Below are 27,602 nucleotides of genomic sequence, written 5' to 3'. Positions count from 1 at the left end.
CTATCTATCTTTTCCATATGTCCGACATAAAATATGTATATGATTTATTTTCACTCACTTTTTTTTTGTCCTAAGTAAAATTGTGTGTATGTCTGCACAAGTATTTGCACTCATAAAAATATGTTTCAATTGTAGAATTGCCACATATTCAGGCTGAAATTATTGAGGCCTTAGGAAATGTTGGCCCAGCTGGACAAACTCTATTAAAAGTAAAGAGCACTCAGGACCATAATAAATTTCTTTCTTTCCGGAACTATTATTGTTTTGTAGGCAGGGTTGAGTTATATTGCTAAAGGGCACTTCACACGATCACAATTTATGTACGACAAGTCTAATGAAAAAGTAAAATGAAATTTTATCCGTATGACAAAAAAGAGAATAAAAGTCCTTTGATTCATATTTATCGTGTTTACACGATTCGTTTTAAACAATAAAATTAAGATGGAAACAGCTGCTTCACTTTTTTTATATGTGTTTACATAAAAATACATCCCTGATCAAATGCGACCTGTTTGTTGTTTGAATCATTTAAATAAATTAAGAGAGCCATACGACTGTCAAATTTTCCATCTGTATTCTTTCTAAATGTGTGATGGTTTCATTACATATTGCGTTAGACGATCCCATCCGTACTCTTCTACACACAATTTTGACAGATCATATTACTTGTGTGATCATGTAAAGGTGGCTTAAGTTTAGTTAAAATTAACAGGCTTAAATAAATATTTACTGAAGATGTTTTTTTTGGCCACGTTTTCTATACCCATACTCTTATTCACAGTGTACTTTTTTATTAAAGTTTTTTTATGCAAAATATTATTGTCCCAAACAGATGTTAGGACAATAATCCTATAAAATCTAAGTGCGAATATACATGTGGATGTGTATTCATGTATTTTTATATAAAAAAGTGTGCGTGCTAAAGATATGCTAATCTAATGTTAAAACACTGTTTTGTTCTCGTTTATGGCGATATTTTTTCTCCTCTAAAATAATTTCTTTTAAATACAAATAAAATATGAATAAAAATTTATTTTTTTACGACATTAAACACACATGTGAAAGGATTTTTATTGTTATTTTTTTAATTCAAATTCAGTCATATTGTGTAAACGATATTTTTTAGTGCTTTGTCTAATATTTTTGTTTTAAAACAATACAATAATTTTATGGTTTCCAACTAAAACATATTTATATCCATTTAATAATGATTTATCCTTTAGATTTTAATTCTTATGAGTAGAAAAGTAACATGAAATAATTTAAAAACAATTTTAAAATTGCAGATTTTTCTACATTGTGCATACATATTACATGAAAATATATATATTACTTACCTAGATTTGTTTCAAGTATTCATTATATTTTCTAAATGGCAAAGAATGTAGTCGTAAATAATATTTTCGTAAAATTACAATATTTTGCAAACTTTTCATTTGAATGTAAATTTTATAATTCAAATTCAAAAGATTTTTATACCATAAAGGTCTTAAATGCAATATTCATTAAACATCTTTTCTAATCAAATGGTAAAATGAAATAAAAATTGAATTAAAAACAAGTTAGAGTTCTATATTCGGCTGTGTCGAATCTTATATACCCTTCATCGTTATATGTTAAAAAACAGTCAGTACGAATTTGATTAAATACTTATAAATTGCAAAACGGTAAGGTACACAAAAAGTCCCCTTTTATAGCTTCTCACTTACCCAGACTCTACATACTTAATTTCATGTTTCTAGGTTTAATATTATAGAAATTTCAAAAAGTACCTTATAAAAAATTAAAAAGTACCAAAAAGTCCCCTTTTATGGGTTCCCACTTAATCCAGGCTCTACATAATTAATTTCATGTTTCTAGTTTTAATAATACAGAAATTTCAAAAAATACCTTATGAATAACAAAAAATTACCAAAAAGTCCCCTTTATGGGTTCCCACTTAATCCGGACTCTACAAACTTTTTTCATGTTTCTAGGTTCAATATTATAGAAATTTAAAAAGTACCTTTTGTAAAAAGTACTAAAAAGGCCCTACATGCTAAATTTAATGTTTCTAGGTTCAATCTTATAGAAAATTCAAAAAGTACCTTTTGTAGAACGAAAAAGTACTAAAAAGGCCCTACATGCTAAATTTAATGTTTCTAGGTTCAATCTTATAGAAAATTCAAAAAGTATCTTTTGTAGAACGAAAAAGTACCAAAAAGTCACTTTTTATGTGTTTTGATCTAATCCGGGCTCTACATACTTAATTTCATATTTCTAAGTTCAATAGTATCGAAAATTCAAAAAGTACCTTTTGAAAAACGAAAAAGTACCAAAAAGTCTCCTTTTATGGCTTCTAACTTGAGCCAGGCTCCACATACATAATTTCATATTTCTAGCCAATAACAACACACTAGTGCTGCTCTCGCTCTGCTACTCTTGCTCTGCTGCTCTCGTTCTGCCTTGTTTTTATAAACAACAGTACAATAACAAAATTTACCGTGTGATTATGTATTTTGTTTTTGTTTATTGCAATTGCTGTTTGAGCATGAATAAAAAATCTCAATTTGTATTTCCAATAGACTAATTTCAACATACACACAGACAGACAGATGGATAAATCGACTCCGCTATCATTAAGGATCCAGAATATATATACTTTATAGGGTCGGAAAATTATAGAAATTACAAACGAAATGACAAACTTATATACAAACTTCTCACGAAGTTGAAGGGTATAACAAGTAAGAAATTATAGTCGGGCGAGGTCGACCATATAATACCCTACAACTGTTACAAAAATAAAATGTGATTTAAGTTGAATTGTACCTTGCCTCATATATACTTAAAACATTTATTTTTAAATAAAACTGTGGACATTTATCTCAAATTTTGAAGGGGCCGTTTTATAGGGGCCAAATGAGGCCGTACAATTATAGAGTTCATGATAGCCATCGAGTATATTAAACATAATTATGAACTTAAAACCCCTATTTGGCGGGTTCAGTTGTATGATCTTTGAAATAATGAACCATTTTCACTGAATTATCTTCAAAATTGTAACCTGTTGTTTGATTATAAGGTTTACATGGACGGAGAGACATAGATAAATTGTCTCAGAAAGTGATTTAGCTAAGGACCAATATTAATGTGCGTTACAAACATCAGCACAAACCCAATATACCCTCCCTACTAAAGTGGTTAGGGTATAACAAAAAAGTTCAAATTAACAGACATTATAGACTCTTTGTTGCCCTATAGTAATATGATTCTAACAAGCAATGAGAACTTGGGAAAAATTATATTATATTCAGTTCAAAACCCCGAATTTTTAGTTTTTCTGAGATATCAGACCTACATCAATGATGTAGGGTACAAACAATATTTTTTCAATATTTTTCTGTTAGCTAAAAATTTGTATTATATTTATAATTGTGATTTTGTAAGCTCTTCATTCTATTTTTTTTTTATTTTCTTAAAATAAATTTTTAACAACATTTATAAAGGGTTAATGCAAGAACCCCTTTGATTTTTAGAGGCATGGAAAACTCATTTCTGTTAAATAATTGTGTATTCTAATATTCATACAAAAGAACTCTTCGATTATGTTTGTATTGTAATATGTTGATTAATAAATTCTATAGCTAAATATATAGGCAAATATTTAGATATTTGTATGGTAAAAACTTACTTCACAATATTAAAATGAAATTAAATTATTTTTTAGTTATTTTTGATTTTTTTATTAGACATAGGCCCCTATCAGACCTATTGTTCACTCCCTTTCATGGACACTTTTTGTTAGAAAAAATTGCTTCCTGAATACATTATCGTCCGATGCTCAGAACGTAATTCCTAAGAATTTTCCAGTCAGTGTTCGCAAAGAACTTTAAAAACGGAACTCCGAAGATATTTGAGTTATAGAAATTGCACCACTGTTCTCAAAACAAACCATATTCGTGTCGAATTATTCTCCTAAATTGTTTGACATCATCTAGTACCCTCATTACGGAAACCAAAGTTTTCTCGAGACATCTTAAAATTATATAGTTAAATAAGTTTCAAAAAAAGTAGCTTGCTGGTGGAGAGTATTTAAGATTTAGCACAGACGAATATAGCACTTTAACTTTTTAAAATTCTCTTGGATTTAAAAAAAATCATGAAATATTTATATTTAAATGGATTTAATACCATTGCAATCCATATTTTCATAACAATTGCTTTAGTTTATTGGTTCTATTTCCGCTTTTTTTGTAGAAAATCCTCCTTCATAAACGGAACATGCCACAATGTCAGTGTGACTTAATACATTAAGCGCTGGTTTATAAATTTTCTATTAAATACCAATTAATTTAATCTAATATTAATCCCCTTTGTTGTTTTTTAGTACGAATTTCGTGTTCATAAACTAGGATTATTTTTAATTTAATTGCTAATCGTTTACCTAAAAATTGGCTCTAAATAAAACAAAAAATTTTAAACTTATGAGTTAAGACAAGAAAAAGATTTCCATGAATATAAAAAGAAATTTTCATTTCATTTTTACAAAACGACTAGTCATTGGTTTGCTGTTAAATTTTCATCTCAATTCTATGAACAAGTAAAAATATCTGTTCATGCAATTTGAATATAAACCAAGACAAACACAAATAAACTTACGACCACCGCATAGCCAAACCTAAACACTGGTATTTGGTGAATACAATGCCCATTGTGATTTGGCTTTTTTTGCTGAAACATAAATTTCTATTGTGTTGCCTCTAAAGAAAAACCTCAACCAAAAAAAAAACCGACAAGCAATGAAGGTTCATCACAGACCAACCAGGCACACAATAAGTTGCACAACAGAGAGTACAGAAATACAAACATAGTACATGCAGCACAATATGCAACAAAATAATATCATGGTTTTAGCCATAAGAGCTAAGCAACTTCATTATTATAAACATTTTCATCATCAACATTATTATTATTTTGTTCCTTTTACTTAAACTTTGTTTTCAAACACAATTGTTTCATTTTAAAGGATTTAAGCCTTTTTAGTTTACTTAATTGGTAATTGTGTTTACATACATGTACATATATGTTTGCTTGTGTATGTGGCGTGTATTTGTAAACTTGTAAATACACAGTCATTATGTAGTAAATATTATTTCCTGTATTGTTTTCTCCCGCTGATTTGTAACCCTCCTTTCCGTTCTCTTATCCTAGGGCTACCACTATTTGATTATACATACATATGTATGTATATATATACATCACCGTCATGCTGATGATGATGTTGCTGTTATTTCAAAAACCTTATGGTTATTCATGGCATATGATTTTTTATGCTTTTGACTCCAACAGTTTTCAAGTTTTTCCTGTTCTACGTTTTAGTGCGATTTATGCATTGCTTGACAAAAACAATGTTGACAAAAACTCTAGTCTTAATATTAAGAGTTGCTCAAATCAAAATTGAATAAAAATTCATGACTGTATAAATAACAACAGCTCAGCGGGAAAGTATGCGACCATCAGGTAGTTTTTCGGATAAGAATTATAAAGGTCAATTATAGGCCGTACTAAACTGATCTAATGGTGGATTATGAGAAATCATGAAACGATATTCGCGATTTTAATATAAAGAAAAAATGTATATGTATGGGTCTATTTGTAGTACTATTAAATGTTATTTATGTTAAATTTTATTTATTTCAAAGAACCATCTATTATATGAAATTCATATGAGAGTTGCCTTATGAATACCAGATATGAATACCAATTTAAAATTTTCTATATGTGAGAAGTGTCTGCCCACTATAGCTAGTCCAATTGTTCGAGCAAAGATTCACAATTCTAGCTCCAATAATTTTCTAATATAAGATTTTTTGTATTTAATTCTCATGGGAGGAGTCACTCATTTTATGAGGATTTTTACACCCTCCACCACCATCAGTGGTGATAGAGGGTATATATAAGTTTGTCGTTCCGTGTGTAACACCAAGAAATATTCATCTGAGACCCAACGAAGTATGTATATTCTGGGTCCTTGTGAAATTCTGAGTCGATTAAGCTATGTCCGACTGTCTGTGTGAAACACTCTCACGTTAAAACTAAGCCAAGGAGATTAACCAAATTCACCGAAAATATTTATTGTTATCCTAAGCAGTATGATGATGAAAATTAGCAAAATCGGTTCACATCGGGAAAAGTAATGAATCAAATTTTGAAACAACCTCAAAAAATAAGCATTTTTTACACATTCTGATGTAATTTACTCGAAAACTATGCAAGATAATTCCATAAAAATCACCATACATTCACAAGAGCTACACCAGAGCTTCATCCCTGCTGAAAATTGCCAGGACTGGTCTACAATTTCATATATCACACAAGTACATATTCCCGGAATTTTTTTTTTTTTGTTAATAACTTCCGTCGCAATGTCGATATCTTTACAAAATTTCACAGATTAAAATCTTATGTCGATAGAATTCACTCAGAACATTTTCTGGATCGGTCCATAATTGGACATAGCTCCCATACAAGGTCCCCTCCCGAAAATCTCTTAAACGCACATAATTCATTACTAAATTAAGGTATAGATATAAAGTTTGATACAGGTATTGCTCTCATATAAAAAAATATTACTATAAATTTTTTTTCCGATCGGTTCACAATTGGTCATAGCTCCCATACAAGGTCCCGCACATAACTCATTAATAAATTAAGATATCGATATAAAATTTGTTATAAGTATTGCTCATATGCATACAAATATTATTGTGAAATCTTTATCCGATCAGTCCATAACTGGTCATAGCTCCAATACAACATCCCATCCAGAAAATCATTTAAACGCGCGTAAATCATTACTAAATTAAGATATCGATATAAAATTTGGTATAAGTATTGCTCATATTCATACAAATATTATTGTTGAAGGTCTTTTTGATCGGCCCATAATTGGTCATAGCTCCCATACAAGGTTCCCTCCCGAAAATTAGAAAAAATATAACTCATATAACTCATAACCAAAAATTGATATCCATACATTTACCAAAAAATATTGCTCTTATATACGTAAATTCACTATAAAATTGTTTTGCGATCGGTCCATATTTGGTCATAAAGAATTTTGAATTTTGTCTTTATATACATAACACATATATACACATACATTTAAACATAGTCCATTTCTGAAAAATATTTAAACGCAAATTGTCAATCAAAATTTTTCGGGATAAAATTTGACATAAATGCGTATTTCTGAAAATCACTGATTACTACATAGTTCACTATTAAATGATAATATTTCGATCATTCTCATAAAATGTTTTCAAACTGACCTAATATTGATCATACTTCTGATTTACAGTCATTAAAATCGTTTCAAAAATCACTCAAACATATTGACTTCATTATAAATACTGATGTCGGTAAATACACAAATCGTTCTCCTAACTTTTGGCATTTTTTTCATACGAGGTCCACAACCGTTTTTCTGTTCCTTATTAAAATTAGTTCCACGCATGAACAAATGTTAGTACCCTCATTACGGAAACAAAACTTTTTTCGAGTTATCTAAAAATTAGATAGTTAAATGGATTTTAATAAGAAGAAGCTTGCTGGTGGAGGGTATTTAAGATTCGGCACAGTCGAATATAGCACTCTAACTTGTTTAGTCTTAAGTTAATAATAATGAAAACCTTGTTTTTTTTTTTTTTTTTTTTTTTTTGAGCTGCACCCCTCTAAAATGTTTCAGCTTGATATCTTGCTCTGCGGCTGAGTTTTTTCTTTTTATGGAAGTAATTAGGAAGTGAAATTATAGTATTATAGAATACAGCTAATTTGACTTAAAAAAATATTAACACAATTAAATTAATTACACGCATTTATCAATCAACTGCAAAATAATTAATTCAAAAAATTTTAGTACAAAAAATATGACTTCAATTTTAAACATAATTGGATTCTTTTCGCTTCTTTGGAAGTTAATAAACATCTTAGAAGGTAAACAAATTCACTTAGTGGTCCATTTGAAGTTGTGATAATAGTTGTTCTTTAAGAAGTACTTCGTTTTATTTTTACTGGGGTGTTAAGCTTAATTTCAATCAATCCATGTAATTTTATGATTTATGCAACCAGTATAACGGAGGAGGGTGAATGTCGCAGTGCTTTACGTGTTCACCTGCCGTGCTGGCCTTATTTAACGGTGGTATTTTTCAATCACTGGGTGAGCTGCTGTGACGACTTACCACTCCCCAATACGATAGTGGCAATTTGTGTATATAGAATTTCCGCCCCATTATACGTGCGCTTTGCCAAGTGTTTGTGCTATCTAATCTTTGACCAGCGCTACCCCGTTGCTTAGCTTTCGAGATGCAAAAATATCACATCTGTTTACAACCACTCCGATGGAATGGCTTCTCCAAAAGCACCTTTGAAAATACCCGCAAAAGGAACATTTAATAATATTTCTTAAACTACATCCGGCACACGGTCTTGCCAGCTCGTATACCCCTTCATTCATCCTGTATCATATACATTTAAGGCCACTTTGTGTACCCGAAGGAACCTCAACCAACTGACCAGCCAGAACATAGTCTTGTGGGTAACTGGTACCAGATTATGTGGTTCTCTGTCAAAACAATCTAAGAAATGTCCGAGAAGTGCAATGACGTTGCCAATTTTTAATCCTGGCAGACTAGAGGTACTGGTAGCACCTCTTTTCCCCGGAATTGTAATAACACCACGATGGGGTCCTTCATCAAGGTCATGTTCCCCGTGGGAACGGGGAGGGTATTTAAGATTTGCCAAAGCCGAATATAGCACTATAAATTGTTTCTTTATTATTTTTCTTAGGCAATAATTTTGTAACATATACAGGCCACCCGGACGTATGATTATTAATATAACAAATTTAGTACAAATATTACACATACGCGTTGAGCAACAACTCGTATAAATGCCTAAATGAAATGTTTTCGTAATTTCCTTTGATTCATGATGTCTACAACATACATACATATTTTCAACTAAAAAGACTTAAAAAATTCTCCTCAAATTCCACAATAAAATTCATGGAAAACATTCTTTGTTATTTATTTAAGTACTTCAACTGGTGCTATAGCAGACACAAATAATAAAATTCATTTTAGTTTTAAGTGTTAAATATATGCTTAAGAAACCAAACAATATGTGAATAGATATTTTTAAGCAAAAAATTTAAAATTAAAATTTTAATAACACACAAATACAAATAAAACCTTAAAGGTCAAGCTCAATTGTTAAAGCCAAAAAATTAGAAAAGCACATTTCAATGAGAAAGGCTTCGTTTTATTTTTGCTGGAGTGTTAATGTTTAATCTCTTAAACAACAGATAAAAATCACCTGTAATCAGGACTGTAAGACCTTTTTCTATGAATTTAGGTTGTTGTGTTTATTTTTTGGGTCGCATATTTCTGAAGCACTTCATTTCCTTCTGCTTGATTGTTAAGATTTGTCTCTTTACGGTGTTTTGCACTGTCGTGACGAACAATGCCAAGGCAACAGGTTCAGGACTAAGATTTTACATGTGTTTTATCATTTTGGTAATTCCTTTTTATGATATTTTTTGCTAATGTTTTCATATTTAAATAGATTTTAAATTTTAAAGATTTTCAGCTTTTGCCATCCACTGGACATTGTATACTGGACCTGAAGACCAGTATAAAATCTATATAATCAAAGCCACTTGTTACAGCTCATTGTAGTCATCTCTTGGCTGCAATTTCATTAGTTTTCTCTACTTCTTCTTTGGACAGTAGTTTCAAAACATTCTCGCCTATATCGAACTTTTATTTATCAATCGCCGACTGTCGAGACCCTATTCCTCTAGACAATTCGTACACTGCTGGGACTTGTTCCTTCCCTAAACAATAGTTTCAAAACATTCTCGCCTATATCGAACTTTTATTTATCAATCGCCGACCATTATTTTTGAAACCAAACATCCACTCAAAAATCGCTCTCAACAAGACTTCTTACATATAGTTTCGGCACGCTTGGTACAGTTCCATTGAGTCTTCCAGAATACGATGCTGTTGTATCCCTGCCAAGACCATATTCCTCTAGACATTCGTACACTGCTGGGACTTGTTGCTCCCCTGAACTACTGTTAGTTTAGGGAACGCCCAAAAGTTGTTCTTTAGTCCCATGTGATACCAGAATAGAGACTTCTTCTTTCTAAAGCATTTGTTTATATTAGAAACTAACATTTTCCGAATTTTAAATTTTTTTACAAATATTTTCGCTATAAAATTTGAGTGTATTGTTTTTCACATAAAATAGAAATATTAAGTGAAAATTAAAGGTGTTTTGCATCATTTGAGAATTTATGCAATTATTAAGCGTTTAAGTGCAATTTATTTAAAATATTTAACAAAACCAGTTTTATTAGCGTTTCTGCTTATATATTTCAAAAGAACTTAAGTGCAAATTAAAGAACTTACTAATAACATAAATCCCAAAATTTTTAAAATTTTCCCATATTAAAGAAATTGTATTCAATTCTTCTCTATTTAACTTATTGTTAAAATTTGTTTTCCTACAACTTAACAAACCCTTTTTCAATCGCAGTAGCAACACAATAATCAAATATTGAAAATTCGTTGTTAAAAATTGTTAGAAATAAATCAATTCTTTAGACTTATTCTATACACACAATAAAAAAAAAACTCTAAAGTCTGATTGAAATTTGAACAGTTACCATTAGACAGAGTTGGAAAATCCAAATCCAAAACTGATGTTATATTATTAGGTAAAATTAATTAAACAACTGCTAATCACCAATTATTTTATTTAATGAGATATGAGAATAATACTTAATTATTATGCTGTTGCTTAAACAAAAATACACATTTCCAACTCTGTTATAGAAATATTTATGTAGTTGTTCCAATAGAAAGCAACAAAGAATTGAACAGTAACAACATCAATGACAAGAGCAGCAGCAATTGTATAAAAGCATTTTTTTACATGTTTCAGTGTAAAAGTTGAAAATTGGCGAATTGTAATGCACTTTTAATATGAATCGAATTGGGAAATAATATAGAAACTATATTTGATAAAAAATTAATGTAGAAATGAAAAATATTCCCCATATTTTAAATTTATTTAACGTTTGTCCTTTAAAACATTTAAATCAAACTCTCTTTGGCTCTAAAATAAAGTCTACTAAAAAGAGAAATTCTGAAATTTAAATATACATATATGTGCAAGTTAGCACTTCTATCTACGTGTTTGTATTGAAACAAGACACATTTCCATGTCCGACTTTAAACTTTATAATATTTATTTTTCTAAAATGATAAAAATAATTGAAAATATAACTTGTTTGTACATTTTATATATTGATGATGAAAAATACAAAATTTTAGATTGAAAACTTCAAGTGGACACTTGAATACAAATGTATAAACATACGTATTGTACATATTTATGTATAATAAGTAAATTTTTCCTAGAATGTAAAAAGGATGACTATACGAGTATTTTGTAAAATTGTAAAACACAAATTATTTCTAAAGTTTTGTGAAAATATGCAAGTATAAACAAAAATATGTATTGTTATCTTCTCAAAAATTTCCAACAACATTTTTACCAAATTGTCAAAGGTAGAAGTAACACGGGACTATTTCAAAAATGTTGAATTATTATGTACGACAGACAGTATGCTGCAACATTAGGTAAAACATTAGTATATATTTTTATTATACCCTACACCACCATCGGTGGTGATAGAGGGTATATACAACTTTGTCATTCTATGTGTAACACCAAGAAATATTCATCTGAGACCCATCTAGGTCCTTATCAAATTCATTCTGTCCGTATGTCTGTGTAAAACACGCTGAAACGCACAAATCACTGAAACGCACATAATTCGTTACTAAATTAAGATATCCCTATAAAGTTTGGCCCTAGTTGCTCATAAACAGAGAAATCATATTGTGATTTTTTTTCCTATCGGTCCATAAAAAACGCACATAATTCATAACCAAGTATTGATATCCATACATTTAGCAAAAATAATGCTTTTATATACATAAACTAGCATACCCTGTGTGCTTCGCTACCCTAACATAAAATAAATACATTCAAAATTTTTTTTTACTTTTATAAAAAATTAATATTGATTAAACATTTTTTTAATGTTTAAGTTTATACGTTCAATATGACGTATTTAAATTCGCATTCAGTAAGAATCTTATATTTTTAGTTTGACTCATTTAGCTTCCACATTATAGAAAATTTTGAAAGTAATGTATGAAAAAAAGTTCAATAAAGTACCTCTAAAAGATCATCATTTAAATTTTATGTTTCTGTGTTCAATATAATATACAATGCAAAAAATATAAATTAATGAATGAAAAAGTACCAAAATTCTCATTCAATAGATATTCATTCACTAAGGGCCCTATATTTTAAATTTTATTTTCAATATCTATGTTCAATATCGTAAAAATATCAGAATGTACCATTGGAAAAACGAAAAAGTACAAAAATCTATCTCAATGAATTCTCATTTAATATGGACCGTGTGTTCCGGTTAACCATTATAAAGAATCTAAAGGGTACTATTTGAAGAATAGAAAAGTACCAAATAGTTCCCACCTACAGAATATTATTCAGTCAAGACCATGTATGTTAAAATTAATGTTCCTAGGTTGAATATTTTAGAAATTAAAAAAAGTAAAATTTATGAGATAAAAAGTACTAAAAAGTTGTCTCTTAAAGAATCATATTCAATGAGGAACCTAGGTGGAAAGTACTAATAAAAAGAGTATAATGTTTTCCCTTTTCGCTTAGAAATATACATTTTCGAGAATTAAGTTTACAAAATGTTCCGTATTTATATCTATATATCACAGATAAAACTCAAACGATTCAAATCTGCATTCATTTGTTCCAGAAAAATTGTGCTTTCAAAAAGGTACCAAACAATATATTAGAATTTTACAATAAATGTTACAGAGTTAGTCCGTAATTTAATAGAAATAATTCAACAAACCAAAAAAGTTTTCTTAATGTGCTAAAAAAGTACCATAAATACAGTTTTCTGCCTTTTACACCCAAAAAGTACTGAATTTTAAAATGGTACGAAACTGGTGTCTCATAATTTTGGGAGATGTATCCAAAATATTTATAAAAATTTGGTTATGTTAATTATTTTAAAAGTTACAAAGGACCAAAAAAGGTACCAAAATCACCTTTGCTACACATTTTTACCCCTTAAAAGTACGAATTTCAAAAAAGTACCAGACACCCATCTGCTCATTTTAGGAGTAAATACAGGTGCATTTAAAATTTTTTTAAATGTACAAATTTCCAAAAATCCCTCCTTAGTGAATCTACATAGCCAAAAACACATCTACTGTCGAAATTTTTCTAGGCTCAGCCGTTTGGGCTTTGCGATGATGTCATTAACGCTACTCTTTTATATATATATAAAATTATACTATAAAATTGTTTTACGATTGGTCTATATTTGGTCATAGCTCTAATACTAGGTCCAGAAAATCACTTAGATTCACAATATTTATTACCAAGCAATGATATAGATACAGAATTCTATTTAAGATATGAGAAAACTTATTTCTACAAATATTTAATCAATTAAAAAAGTTTTAATATAAAAGCAGCTAGTGGAGGATATCTAAGATTCGGCTCAACCGAATATAGCACTCTAACTTGTTACCTCTTATAGCTGCTGTGTACAAACAAATATTTAAAGTAAATATTAAATCTCTTGTGACAAAAATAATAATTGGATACTTTTTTAAATTTTGTGTACATGGCATTGCCTAAAATTGATTTACTCTTACTACCGATTTGAATTATGAGGGCCGTATGCAAAAACAATTATTAAAGTTAACAATAGTTTACTTCACATTTTTTCCTATAAAAACAGGTTTTAATAACCAGTGTTAACTTAATAATCGTATATACATAATAATGTATATATTTATAACATAAAGACATAAAATTAATCATGTAGACCCCGAATATCCCTGAATATTCTTAATTTTCTATAATACCCTAGGAAAATTACATAAAAACCCTCCACCAGCAAGCTACCCTCCACCAGCAAGCTACCATCCACCACCATCAGTGGTGATAGAGGGTATATATAAGTTAGTCATTCCGTGTGCTACACCAAGAAATATTCATCTGAGACCCAACAAAGTATATATATATTCTGGGTCCCTTCGTCTGTCTGTGAAAAACACGCTCATTTTTTACATTTCTTACATTTCTGATGTAATTTTTTACACATTCTGATACCCATAAAATATTTGGTATAAATATTATTTTTCTACACATAAATGTTATTTCAAAAAATTTTCATGATCGCTCCATCCTTGGTCATAGCTCCCCTACAATGTTTCCTCCCGAAAATCAGAAAAACCGCACATCACTCATAACCAAATATTGATATCCATACATATATACATAAACTATACCATAAAATTGTTTTACGATCGGTCCATATTTGGTCATAGATCTCATACTAAGTCCAGAAAACTACTTGGATTCACATTATTTATTACCAAATAATGATATAGATACAGGAGTTTGAAATTTTGTCTTTATATACATAATTGGACATAGTTCCCAAATAAAGTCCTTTTACAAAAATCTCTTAAACGCATGTTCCATAAATCTTTGAATTTTATTAACTCATTTCTACAAATACTTGATCAATTAGAAAAGTATTCATATAAAAGTAGATGGTGAAGAGTACTGAAGATTCGGCTCAGCCGACTATAGCACTCTAACTTGTTTTTATTTTATGATCACTCATATAATCCTTCAAAAATCGAGTTTTGGTCAAAAATCATGTAGAAACTAAAATCGCTTATAACTCCGTTAAAACATTTTTAAATTGAACAATTAAGAGTGTTATATTCGGCTATGCCGAATCTTTTATACCCACCATCAAATCACTGATATATAAATTAACTTTGATATTTTGAATATTTTATTATTATATATCGATATTAATAAGAACATCAGTGTAGTGTAACATTTGAAAGAGGTCCTATTAATGGGGGTTTTACTATTGACAGTGCTACTTTTTATAGCGAGTAGGGGTATTTATACATACATATATGGACCAATTCTCATAAAAGTCTGTTGGAAGATTTCAGTTCCTTATTTGTTTAAAATTTCATCGATCTACTTGTATTTTGAAGCCATTAAGGAGCATTAAAGTCATAAAATATGGTAGTGAGATTTTAAATCAAAATTGTTTTATGTCGAGTTGCATTGCGGTATTCGTATTTTTCGCGTCATTTTCTGGGGCGGAATTTATATGGGGGACTAATCCTCATAAAAATTGATAGAAAGATTTCGGTTCCTATAAAAGAGATAGATATATTAGCTTACACGAAACTAGTTTATGTCGAATTTCATAAATCTACTAGTATTTTTAAGCCAGTACTGAGCTTTAAAATATTTTTCTGATAGGACTCCGTTAAAACACGTTTAAATTGAAAAATAAGTTTATTTTGTGATCACTCATATAATCCTTCAAAAATCGGTATTTTGGTCAAAACTCATATAGAAACTATAATTGCCTATAACTTCGTTAAAACACGTTTAAATTGAAAAATAAGCTTATATTGTGATCACTCATATAATCCTACAAAAATCGATATTTTGAACAAAAATCATATAGAAACCAAAATCGCTTATAACTCCGTTGAAACACGTTTAAATTGAACAAGTAAGGGTGTTATATTCGGCTGTGCCGAAACTTTTATACCCACCATCACTGATATATAAATTAACTTTGATATTTTGAATATTTTATTATTATACCACTATAGTGGGGAGGGTATTATACGTTTGTGCTGATGTTTGTAACATACAAAAATATTGGTCCAATACCCACCTTTAAGTATACCGATCGATTCAGAATCATTTTGTGCGCAAGGTACAGACCGCAATTTTCAAGATAATTTGATGAAATTTGGACCAAGCATGTTTTTTGGCACAGGGACGAAGCCTATTGAAAATGGTTGAAATCGGTCCATTATTTCACCTAGCCCCCATACAATCGTACCACCCGATTTGAACTTTTTATGCCATAATTACGTCAAATATTCTACTATCTCTCTAAAAATTGGCACAAATAAGTTTTATATAAGTATAAATGACACTGAAGATTTTCGTAAGGATCGGTCCTTATTTGACCCTAGCCCCCATACAGACCCCCCTTCATGTCTTAAACGTCTAAAATTGACTTGTAATCATTTGTATCGCAATGAAACTCAACAAAACTAACTGTTATTTAAAAATATATCCTTTTCCCAAATTTACCGAGGATCGGCCCTTATTTGACCTATATAAAGCCTCATATAGAAATTTTAATTTTTTTATAAATAAATTGCTTAAATATTTTGGATTTATGGTAATATTCAACATAAAAGTTTCTTTATAAAAAAATAAAAATGTTAAAAATATACTCATGGTGTAGGGTATTATATGGTCGGCCATGCCCGACTATTCTTTCCTACTTGTTATATATCGATATTAATGAGAACATCAGGGTAACATTTGAAAGAGGTCCATTAATTTATAGGGAGTAGGGGTATTTAAACATACATATATGGACCAATTCTCATAACAGTCTGTTGGAAGATTTCAGTTCCTTATTTGTTTAAAATTTCATCGATCTACTTGTATTTTGAAGCCATTAAGGAGCATTAAAGTCATAAAATATGGTAGAGAGATTTTTAATCAAAATTGTTTTATGTCGTGTTGCATTGCGTCGTATTTTTCGCGTCATTTTCTGTGCGGAATTTATATGGGGTGGTGTTATTATGGACTGATCCTCATAAAAATTGATAGAGAGATTTCGGTTCCTATAGAAGAGATAGAGATATTAGCTTACACAAAACTATTTTTTTTGTCGAATTTCATAAATCTACTATTATTTTTAAGCCAGTACTGAGCTGAAGGGGTCTTATATGGGGGTAGCGTCAATTATAGACCGATCTCGGTAAAATTTTGTAGAACGATCTTGTTTCATACAGGTCAGGTTTATATCGAATTTCAGCCCAGGGGTAGGTCAATTAATGCTCGATCCACATAAAATTAAGTTTTTGACTAGCAAGGAACTTAATTGAGTCGAATTTTATTACTATAGTCGTATTTTTAAGCCAGTAATGGGCCTTAAAGTATTTTTCTGATAGGGACCTCATGTTGGGGTAGGGTCAATTAAGGCCTGTTCGACATAAAAATTGGTAAAGAGATTTTGGCTTGTGAAAAACTTACTTCTGTGAAATTTCATCGCTGTACTCGTATTTTTAAGGCAGTAATGAGCGTTATAGTCGTTTTCTGAAGGGAACCTTATATGGGGGGAAGGCTCAATTATGGACCGATCCACATAAAATTTTACCAAATTTTTGACTTGCATAAATTATGACTTGTATATGTCTTACTTCTGTGTAATTTCATTGTTATAATCCTATTTTTAAGCCAGTAATGAGCATTAAAGAAATTTTATCGGGGGACTTTTTATGGGGGGTAGGGTAAACTATGGACCGATCCACATAAAATTTGGTAGAGAGATATTGCCTAGTATAAAACTTATTTCTGGGAAATTTGGTAGAGAGATTTTGGGTAGTATAAAACTTACTTCTGTTAAATTTCATCGCTATAGTCGTATTTTTAAGCCAGTAATGAGCGTTATAGTAATTATGGACCGATCCACATAAAATTTCATAAAGATTTTTTGGCTGGTAAGACACTTACTTATATCAAATTAATAGCGTTAAAATTTGATATAAGTGTCTTACTTCGTTTGTTTAAGCCAGTAATGAGCGTTTAAACCATTTTCTGAAGGGGACCTTATATGGGGGGTGGGGGGTGGTTTGTCTTAATTATGGACCGATCCTCATAAAAATTCATAGAGAGGTTTTGGCTGGTAAGAAACTAACTTATGTCAAATTTCATCGCCATACTTTAATTTTTAAGAGAGTAATGAGCGTTAAAGTCATTTTCTGAAGTGGACCTTATATGGGGGTGGGGTCAATTATGGACCGATATACATAAAATTTGGTTGAGAGATATTGACTTGCATAGAACTTATGTGTGTCGAATTTCATCGCTATATTCCCATTTTTAAGCCAGTAATGAGCGTTAAAGTCATTTTCTGAAGTGGACCTTATGTGGGGGTAGGGTCAATTATGGACCGATCCACATAAAATTTCATAGAGAGGTTTTGGCTAGTAAGAAACTTACTTATGCCAAATTTCATCACTACACTTTTATTTTTAAGAGAGTAATGAGCGTTAAAGTCATTTTCTAAAGGGGACCTTATATATTATAGTCCTATGTTTACCATAATGCAGAATTATTTAGCCGACATCAAGAAACTGACACATGTGAAATTTTGTGGTATTTGCTTCATAAACAACGAATTTGTGAATGTTGGAAGCTATTTATACAATATTCCGGGGGTACATTTGTATTGGGGCTATGTGAAATCGTTGACCGATTTTGCCCATTTTTAATACCAAACATTTCTGATCAATAAAATATATTTTGGGAAAATTTCATCTGAATATCTCTTATTTCGTGGACGCTATCGTGCCAAAAACAGACAGACGGACAGACAGACAGACGGACGGACATGGCTAGATCGTCTTAAAATCTTACGAGGTCCCAGAATATATACTTTATGGGGTCTTAGAGCAATATTTCGATGTGTTACATACGGAATGACAAAATCAATATACCCCCCACCTTTTTTGATGGTGGGTATAAAAATAAGCTTATTTTGCGATCACTCATAAAATCCTTCAAAAATCGATTTTTTGATCAAAAATCATATAGAGTCTAAAATTGCTTATTACTCCGTTAAAACACGTTTAAATTGAAAATAAGCTCATTTTGTGATCACTCATATAATCCTTCAAAAATCGGTATTTTGATCAAAAATCATATGGAAACTATAATCTCTTATAACTACGTTAAAACACGTTTAAATTGAAAAATAAGCTTATGTTGTGATTACTCATATAATACTACAAAAATCGATATTTTGATCAAAAATCATATAGAAACTAAAATCGCCTATAACTTCGTTAAAACACTTTTAAATTGAAAAATAAGTTTATTTTGTGATCACTCATATAATCCTTCAAAAATCGGTATTTTGATCAAAAATCATATAGAAACTAAAATCGCGTATAACACCGTTAAAACACTTTTAAATTGAAAAATAAGCTTATTTTGTGATCACTCATATAATCCTACAAAAATCGATATTTTGATCAAATATCATATAGAAACTAAAATTGGTTATAACTCCGTTAAAACACATTTAAATTGAAAAATAAGCTTATTTTGTAATCACTCATATAATCCAACAAAAATCGATATTTTGGTCAAAAATCATATGGAAACTAAAATCGCTTATAACTCCGTTGAAACACGTTTAAATTGAAAAATAAGTTTATTTTGTGATCACTCATATAATCCTTCAAAAATCGATTTTTTGGTCAAAAATCATATAGAAACTAAAATCCCCTATAACTCCGTTAAAACACGTTTAAATTGAAAAATAAGTTTATTTTGTGATCACTCATATAATCCTTCAAAAATCGATATTTTGATCAAAAATCATATGGAAACTAAAATCGCTTATAACTCCGTTGAAACACTTTGAAATTGAAAAATAAGCTTATTTTGTGATCACTCATATAATCCTACAAAAATCGGTATGTTGATCAAAAATCATATAGAAACCAAAATCGCTTATAACTCCGTTAAAACACGTTTAAATTGAAAAATAAACTTATTTTGTGATCACTCATATAATCCTACAAAAATCGATATTTTGGTCAAAAATCATATGGAAACTAAAATCGCTTATAACTCCGTTAAAAATCGACATTTTGATAAAAAAATATTATTAAAATCCATTTAACTAGCTAATTTTTAGATAACTCGACAAAAGTTTTGTTTCCGTAATGAGAGTACTAACATTTATTCATGGATGCAACTAATTTTGATTAGGCCCAGGAAAATTTATAGCAATATTTTTGCTAAACGTATGGATATCAGTATTTGGTTATGAGTTATATGAGTTATATTTTTTTTCTGATTTTTGGGAGGGAACCTTGTATGGGAGCTATGACTAAGGATGGACCGATCGAGAAAAAAAATTATTATATAACATTTATCCGCATTTATTTATGCCAAATATTTTATGGGTATCACTATTTGGTAATAAGTTATGTGCTTTAAAGCGTTTTTTTAAAAGGGACCTTGTATGGGAGCTATGATCAATTATGAACCGATCGGAAAAAAATTCACAATATTATATCTCTGTATATGAGCAACACTTGTGCCAAACTTTATATGGATATCTTAATTTAGTAATGAGTTATATGCGTTTAAGTGATTTTCAGGAGGGGACCTTGTATGGGAGCTATGACCAATTATGGACCCATCCAAAAAAATGTTTCCTCTGAATAAGTTATATTGACATCAAATTTTAAATTCTAACATTTTGTGAAGATATCAATATTACGACGGAAGTTATTAACAAAGAACCAAATTTCCGGGAATATGTACTTTTGTATAGGTGGTATATGAAATTGTGGACCGATTCTGGCGATTTTCCACAGAAATTGAGTTCTTGTGTGAAAACTAATGTACGCCGGTTTTTATGGAATTATCTTGCATAGTTTTCGAGAAAGATACATCAGAATGTGTAAAAAATGAAATGTTAAGTGAAAATATTCCTCAATAAATATCTAGCAAATTCAATTCTCAATAAAATTATAATAACACTAGTTTAAAAATTTTCTAAATCACAGAACTAAAAATCGGAAATTTTTTTCTGCACAAAAAAAAACCGAACACAGACACTAAGCTAAAAAGTTTTTAATAAAATTTAAAATATTTGAATTGTATTTCATTATCATAGTCTTCAATTTAAGTACATATTATTGAATAATATTAAATTAGACATTGCTAAGGATCTTTTTTATCAATTGACTTATTTAAAAAAATAACAAATTAATTTTAAATATGCATATTTCTCAATATTAAACATAAATTATGAAGAAGAGATAACAAATAATATTTAAAAATGACAGAAAAATTAACAGGTGTTCTAAATTTTATAAAGTTCTTAAGCTATAAATATACACAGTATGCAAATATTTGCTAATTGAAGTGTGACAAATACAACAAGAAAAATTTTTTAACTGTTGTCAATTATAACAATCTTTTTTACATCAAAATGTTATACGACGTTTATTTACAAAATGTTTTACATTATTTTATTTTAATACATTCATGACGAATTGTATACCGATATCTACAGTCAGTAATTAAATATCTTCGTTTAGTTGGTTAACGGATATGAATGCTGTGTCCAATAATGAACAAATCCTACTATGGCGGCTAGGATCAAATGTCACCCGATCATTATAAAAATCGACAGAATTATTTATAATTATATCAAAATTTTAAAGATAGTAGTATATTTGACATAGTTATGAGGTCAAAGGCCCCAATTGAAAGGATGAATGAGGGCTAGGGCAAAAATTGGGACGATCCTTATAAAATGCATTGTCGTGAAACTTATTTGTGCCATATTTTGTCGTAATACCATTATTTATAAGTTAATTGTGGACTCAATTTTCGAAGTATACTTTGTATAGGGGCTTAAAAGTTGCGATCTGTAGCGTGTGCAGTAGGTTTACGTGGCCACACAGCGCAACAGTCAAACATAGTTTAATCGACTTTGATCCGATTTGCAAACATTAAAGTGGGAGTCGGATCAATATTTTTTGGATGTTATAAACATCAGCACAAACCAAAATAACCCACATTTAATATTATAATCACTCATTTCCGTATTATCACTACTACTTCTCATGAAAAACCAAGTTTAAATAGAAATTAAATTTACCCCCATTATTTCAATGTTTGGTTGTATATTGTTTTAAGGCTAAATTGACAGTTTTCATTTAAACAATATTTTAACCGGCAGAACATCTTTCGATTACACGATAGTGGGAGGTGAAGTTAAAGGGACTTAATAGTTATTTTTTATGCCATAATTTCGGAGTCCGAGTTTTTTTTTTTTTTTTGAGATTATTTAGCTATATAACATTTTTATTGTTGTGGCTGTTGGTGTTTCATAAACCAAGTTTTGCATGGTCTTGCCACAAAGTTTAAAAGGGGGAGAGAGAAAGTCCAAAATAAAATAGAAAATAAAAATTGTTTTGCAAATTTTTCTGTCTGATATGCCAAAAACATGTTAGAATTTCCCAAGGCAGAATATTTGTTATTCCTGTGGATTTTTCATGTGAGTATGTGTTATTCGAAAAATTTTTTATGACATTTTCTTTACTTAGTTTAAGGTTGTTTTTGTTATTGTTGTGATATATGGTCAATATGATAGTAAAACATTTTTCTCTATTATTTTTTGCTTTTTGTACAAGTAAATAAAAATTAATATTTTTAGTAAATATGTATGTACATTAGAGTGCTCCAAGCTAGTATGAAGGAAAAACAATTTTATCCTACAGGCCGTCCCCCACTAGAATTGTTCTATGGGTTATAAAAATAAGTCGTGCAAAAAATTAGGTCAATAGGATTACGTTAACTGGTCCCGCAACGGCTCTGAAATTTGAAGATGCATTTACAAGGGTAAAATATGCAATTTTTTCAGTTTTCACAAAAGTTTTGTCATTAAATAATTTGTTTTGCATATTTTTTTTATTACATTTCGAATTCAAGTGCTCTGAGACACGATAATGACATAGCTATATCGATTCAGAAAGTGATTCTGAGACGATTGGTATACTTTAAGGTGGTTGTATGACCAATATTTTTGGTTGTTACAAACATCAGCACATAGGCATAATACCCTTCCCACTGTAGTGGTGTACATCAAACAAATATTAAAAATTACCTTTTTATATTTTCATTCTGCTCACTAAATATTGGGAACATCTAAAACTTCCACTTTGGGGCCACCATAATGTACATATGTATATCGAGAACAACAACTCTAGATTGATAGTAAAATCCTGGCCAGGTTTTAAGTTTGAAAAATATATAAAAACATATTTCATGGATTAAATGTAATGTTTGAAATAATAAAGAAAAAAATATTTAAAAACAAATTAAAAAGCATCTACAAAGGTTTGAATATAATTATTTTCATGTCATATATCAACAATAAACAAGTAAAAAACTTTAATTTACAAATAAAACATATAAAGTATTACAAAATAATTTCATGTTGGTTTACTAGGACATACATATGTACATATGTAAGTAATTTTGTTAGCTCGGTAATAAGTAATATACATTTTTAATTATTATAATTTAATTTAATTGTAACTAAATGTCAGTTTATCTTTATTAATTACAGAGTTTAAAAATACTTTCCTAAGAAGCCTTATTTAATTTTTCGGGTGTTTCTTCTATCGTTATCTTAAAAATATTTTTTTTTATAAATTCCTGTAAGCACGTGCATGAAAACGTTAACAGTACGTGACTGATTATTTAAGTAAACTTTAAAATTTTTTTCCTATAATTTCAAATGTTTTGGTTTTTTATATAAATACAAGGACATGTGTTTTATATTTGTCTAACCATGTTTAACAATTTGTTGCTGGTGTGCATTCTGCAATTTTTATTATTTCCTCTGCCCGACAACAGACAAATGTTTTATTTTTTGTTTGCTTTTATTGAAGGAAATATTAAAGGTGTTAAAAATTATTGGCATAAAAGGTATGTTAAAGTAAAAAGAAATCATGTAAGTGTAAAATGAAATCATCATGTTTGCTACTTGCTATAGAAGACAGATTTTTTTTTGTTTGTCATTCTTGTAAGAATTGGACATGTCAATTTATTATAAAGTAGGAAATTCATATAAAGTGTCAGGTTAGATATAAGTATTAGAATCCAAATAATTTTTATAAGGTTTAAGAGAACAAGTTGGTAGATATCAACAGAAATCAGTATGCTAAAAACCATTCAATGAACTTGTGCACTTCTCAAAACACGCAACAGACAAATGAATGTCGAAGTGCTTTACGTGAGCACTTGCCATTTTGGCCTATTTCACTGTGGTCTTTTTCAAACACTGGGTTAGTTTATATTGTGCTTTTTATAAGCCTGTGTCAATTAACGTATATGAAATTTTCGGTCCAGTATACGTGCACTTTGCTTAAGTACTAAGCTATCTAATCTCTTTCTATTGCTGCCCAATTGCTTAACTTCCGATATGCAAAACATTACTTCCGTTTACAACCTCGCAGATTGGATTTCATCTGTTAAGTTGGCATCAAATAAGCCGAGACTTAGTTCTTACTCACAGGGACACACTGTGTAAATCTGGTACTTACGAAGTTTACTCCGAACATACCTGGACAAGGAAGGAAAAAACTTAATGGTGTCACTTATAAGATACCCTTTTTCATTTCCATTCAACCCAGCACACTTAACATTTATTTGACACATTCATAAGCAACAGCACCGAACTTCTCCCGAATTATAGACTTTACCGTTCATCAGTCTTTTAACCGCAACTCAATATTCCTGCTAGTTTAGACACTGTCGTGCGAGCAATGTGGTTGTCTGGTTAGACTCCATGTCAAATCATCCTAGGACTATCCAGGGAGTGAAATTTCATCCCCAGTTTATAGTCCCGGCAGACAAGAGGTACTGGAAGCTCTCGGGGATTGCAATACACCAAGATGATGGTAATACATTGAGGAAACATACCGCAGGAGGGACGCAACAGACAGCGAATGTCGAGTGCTTTGAGTTAACACCTGCCTTTACGGTCTTATTTCACGGTGGTCTTTTTCATCAACTGGATAGACTTGAGAACGGTCTATCCCACGTCCCTGAATGAAAAACTTAGAAGGCAAATTTTTGTACACGGATGTGCCTTTCTATGTACAAGTATTTTGCTGAAGTACTCAAGCTTTCTTATCCCTTGCCATAGCAGCGCTGTTGCGGAATGACAGACAACATGGGATCAATCCCAATGCATACCCTGACAAGGGTATATTGAGATGGCCCTGTTATTTTTGCAACAACACCTAAAAATGTATTTGGAAGTCCGAAATACCTAGCCAGGGTATTTTCTTAAATCTTAAATACCCTCCACCAGCAAGCTTCTTAATAAAATCAATTTAACCATCTAATTTTTAGATAACTCGACAACTATAACTCGTGTGGAACTAATTTCGATTGAGTTTCGGTTGTGGACCTCGTACGGATGCCATGTAATAGGAGAACGATTTGTGTATTTACAAACATATTCCTGTCGACTATATTTTCGACATCAGTATTCATAATGAAGTAAATATATTGAAACGATTTTAATGACTGTAAATCAAAAGTATGACCAATATTAGATCAGTTTGAAAACATTTTATCAGAATGATCTATCTATACATAGAACATACTCATTTCAAAGATTATCGAAATATTATAATTTAATAGTGAACTATGTGGTAATCAGTGATTTTCATAAATACGCATTCATGTCAAATTTTTTCTCGAAAACTTTGATTGTCAATTTGCATTTAAATATTTTTCGGAAATGGACTATGTTTATAGTGTATATGTATATATGTATTGTGTATATAAAAACAAAATTCCAAATTCTGTATCTATATCATTATTTGGTTATTAATATTGTGAATCTTAGTGATTTTCTGGACCCAGTATTAGAGCTATGACCAAATATGGACCGATCGTAAAATAACTTTATAGTGAATTTATGTATATAAGAGCAATATTTTTGCTAAATGTATGGATATCAATATTTGTTTATAAGTTATATTTTTTCTGACTTTCGAAAGGGAACCCTGTATGGGAGCTATGGCCAAGGATAGACCGATCGAGAAAAAATGTTCAAATAACATTTATCTATATAAAAATAGTATTTATGCCAATTATTTTATGGGAATCACTATTTGGTAATGAGCTATGTGCCTTTAAGTGTTTTTCTAAAAGGGACCTTGTATGGGAGCTATGATCAATTATGAACCGATCGGAAAAAAATTTCATCATGTATATGAGCAACACTTGTGCCAAACTTTATATGGATATCTTAATTTAGTAATGAGTTATGTGCGTTTAAGTTATTTTCGGGAGGGGACCATGTATAGGAGCTATGACCAATTGTGGACCGATCAGAAAAACCTTTTACAATAATATTTGTATGCATAATTTTATATCGATATCTTAATTAAGTAATGAGTTATGTGCGTTTAAGTGATTTTCGGGAGGGGACCTTGTATGGGAGCTATGGCCAATTATAGACCGATCAGAAAAACTTTTCACAATAATATTTGTATGCATATGAGCAATGCGTATACCATATTTTATATCGATACCCTAATTAAGTAATGAGTTATGTGCGTTTAAGTGATTTTCAGGAGGGGACCTTGTATGGGAGCTCTGTCCAATTATGGAGCGATCTAGAAAAATTCTGCTCTGAAAGAATTCCGTTGATATACAATTTTAATCTGTGAAATTGAAGATATCGATATTGCAACAGAATTTATTAACAAAAAACCAATTTTCCGGGAATATGTACTTTTGTATTAGAGGTATATGAAATTGTAGACCAATCCTGGCGAGATGAATCCGCAAAGATGAAGCTCTTGTGTAGAAAGGAATGTATGGTTATTTTTATGGAATTATCTTACATAGTTTTCGAGAATGTGTAAAAAATGCTTATTTTTTTGAGGTTGTTTCAAATTTTGATTCATAACTTTTCCCGATATGAACCGATTTTGCTCATTTTCAATACCAAACAATAAATATTTTCGATGAATTTAGTTGATCTCCTTGACTTAGTTTTAACGTGAGCGTGTTTTACACAGACAGACAGACGGACATAGCTTAATCGACTCAGAATTTCACAAGGACCCATAATATATATATTTTATTGGGTCTCAGATGAATATTTCTTGGTGTTACACACGGAACGATAAACTTATCACCAATAATGGTGGTGGAGGGTATAAAAATTACCAAAAACATTTTTTACGTGTCGCTGCGTGCACTTGACATCTGTTCTCTAAACATTGATTTTATCTATTACAATTCAATAATTTATGTACTAAACACATAGATTTCTAATATCTTATTTTGCCTTAAAAAAATGTTTTAGAAAACTTTACAACGCAAACAAAAAAAATATTACTCAACCATTAATATCCATTTTAAATATTCTTAACACAATCTCAGTCTTTGGTTTTTGAAGTAATAAATTTGTCTATACTTTAATATAAATATATTAAGAATATGATAACGTTATATGTATATTTTTCTATGAATTCTATTCATACTTCAATCAATCATCATCAAAATCATATCATTTACATCATTTTCTTTTTTAACTTTTTTCTAAATGTTTTTTTTTTTTTTCTTATTTAGATTTTACTTTTATTTTTTTTCAAAATTCATTTTCCTACTCATCACTATCATCATGAATCTTTTTTCTTTATTTTCACTGTTGCATGTATGTGAAATTGCTCTGTTTTCTTTTCACATTTTGACACACACACAGATACATAAAAATCAAC

General features: G+C 30.0%; 1 protein-coding gene across 1 annotated transcript in view; it reads right to left on the bottom strand.

Annotated features, from left to right (window-relative positions):
* Positions 1 to 27,602, bottom strand: part of LOC124420622 (islet cell autoantigen 1-like) — a 52,341-nt gene that overhangs the window by 376 nt on the left and 24,363 nt on the right. The window lies entirely within an intron of this gene.

Source organism: Lucilia cuprina, chromosome 6 (assembly GCF_022045245.1).
Source record: "Lucilia cuprina isolate Lc7/37 chromosome 6, ASM2204524v1, whole genome shotgun sequence".
Taxonomy (NCBI): domain Eukaryota; kingdom Metazoa; phylum Arthropoda; class Insecta; order Diptera; family Calliphoridae; genus Lucilia; species Lucilia cuprina.
The sequence above is the reverse complement of the archived record's forward strand: the minus strand, read 5'-3'. Positions and strand labels throughout refer to the sequence as shown.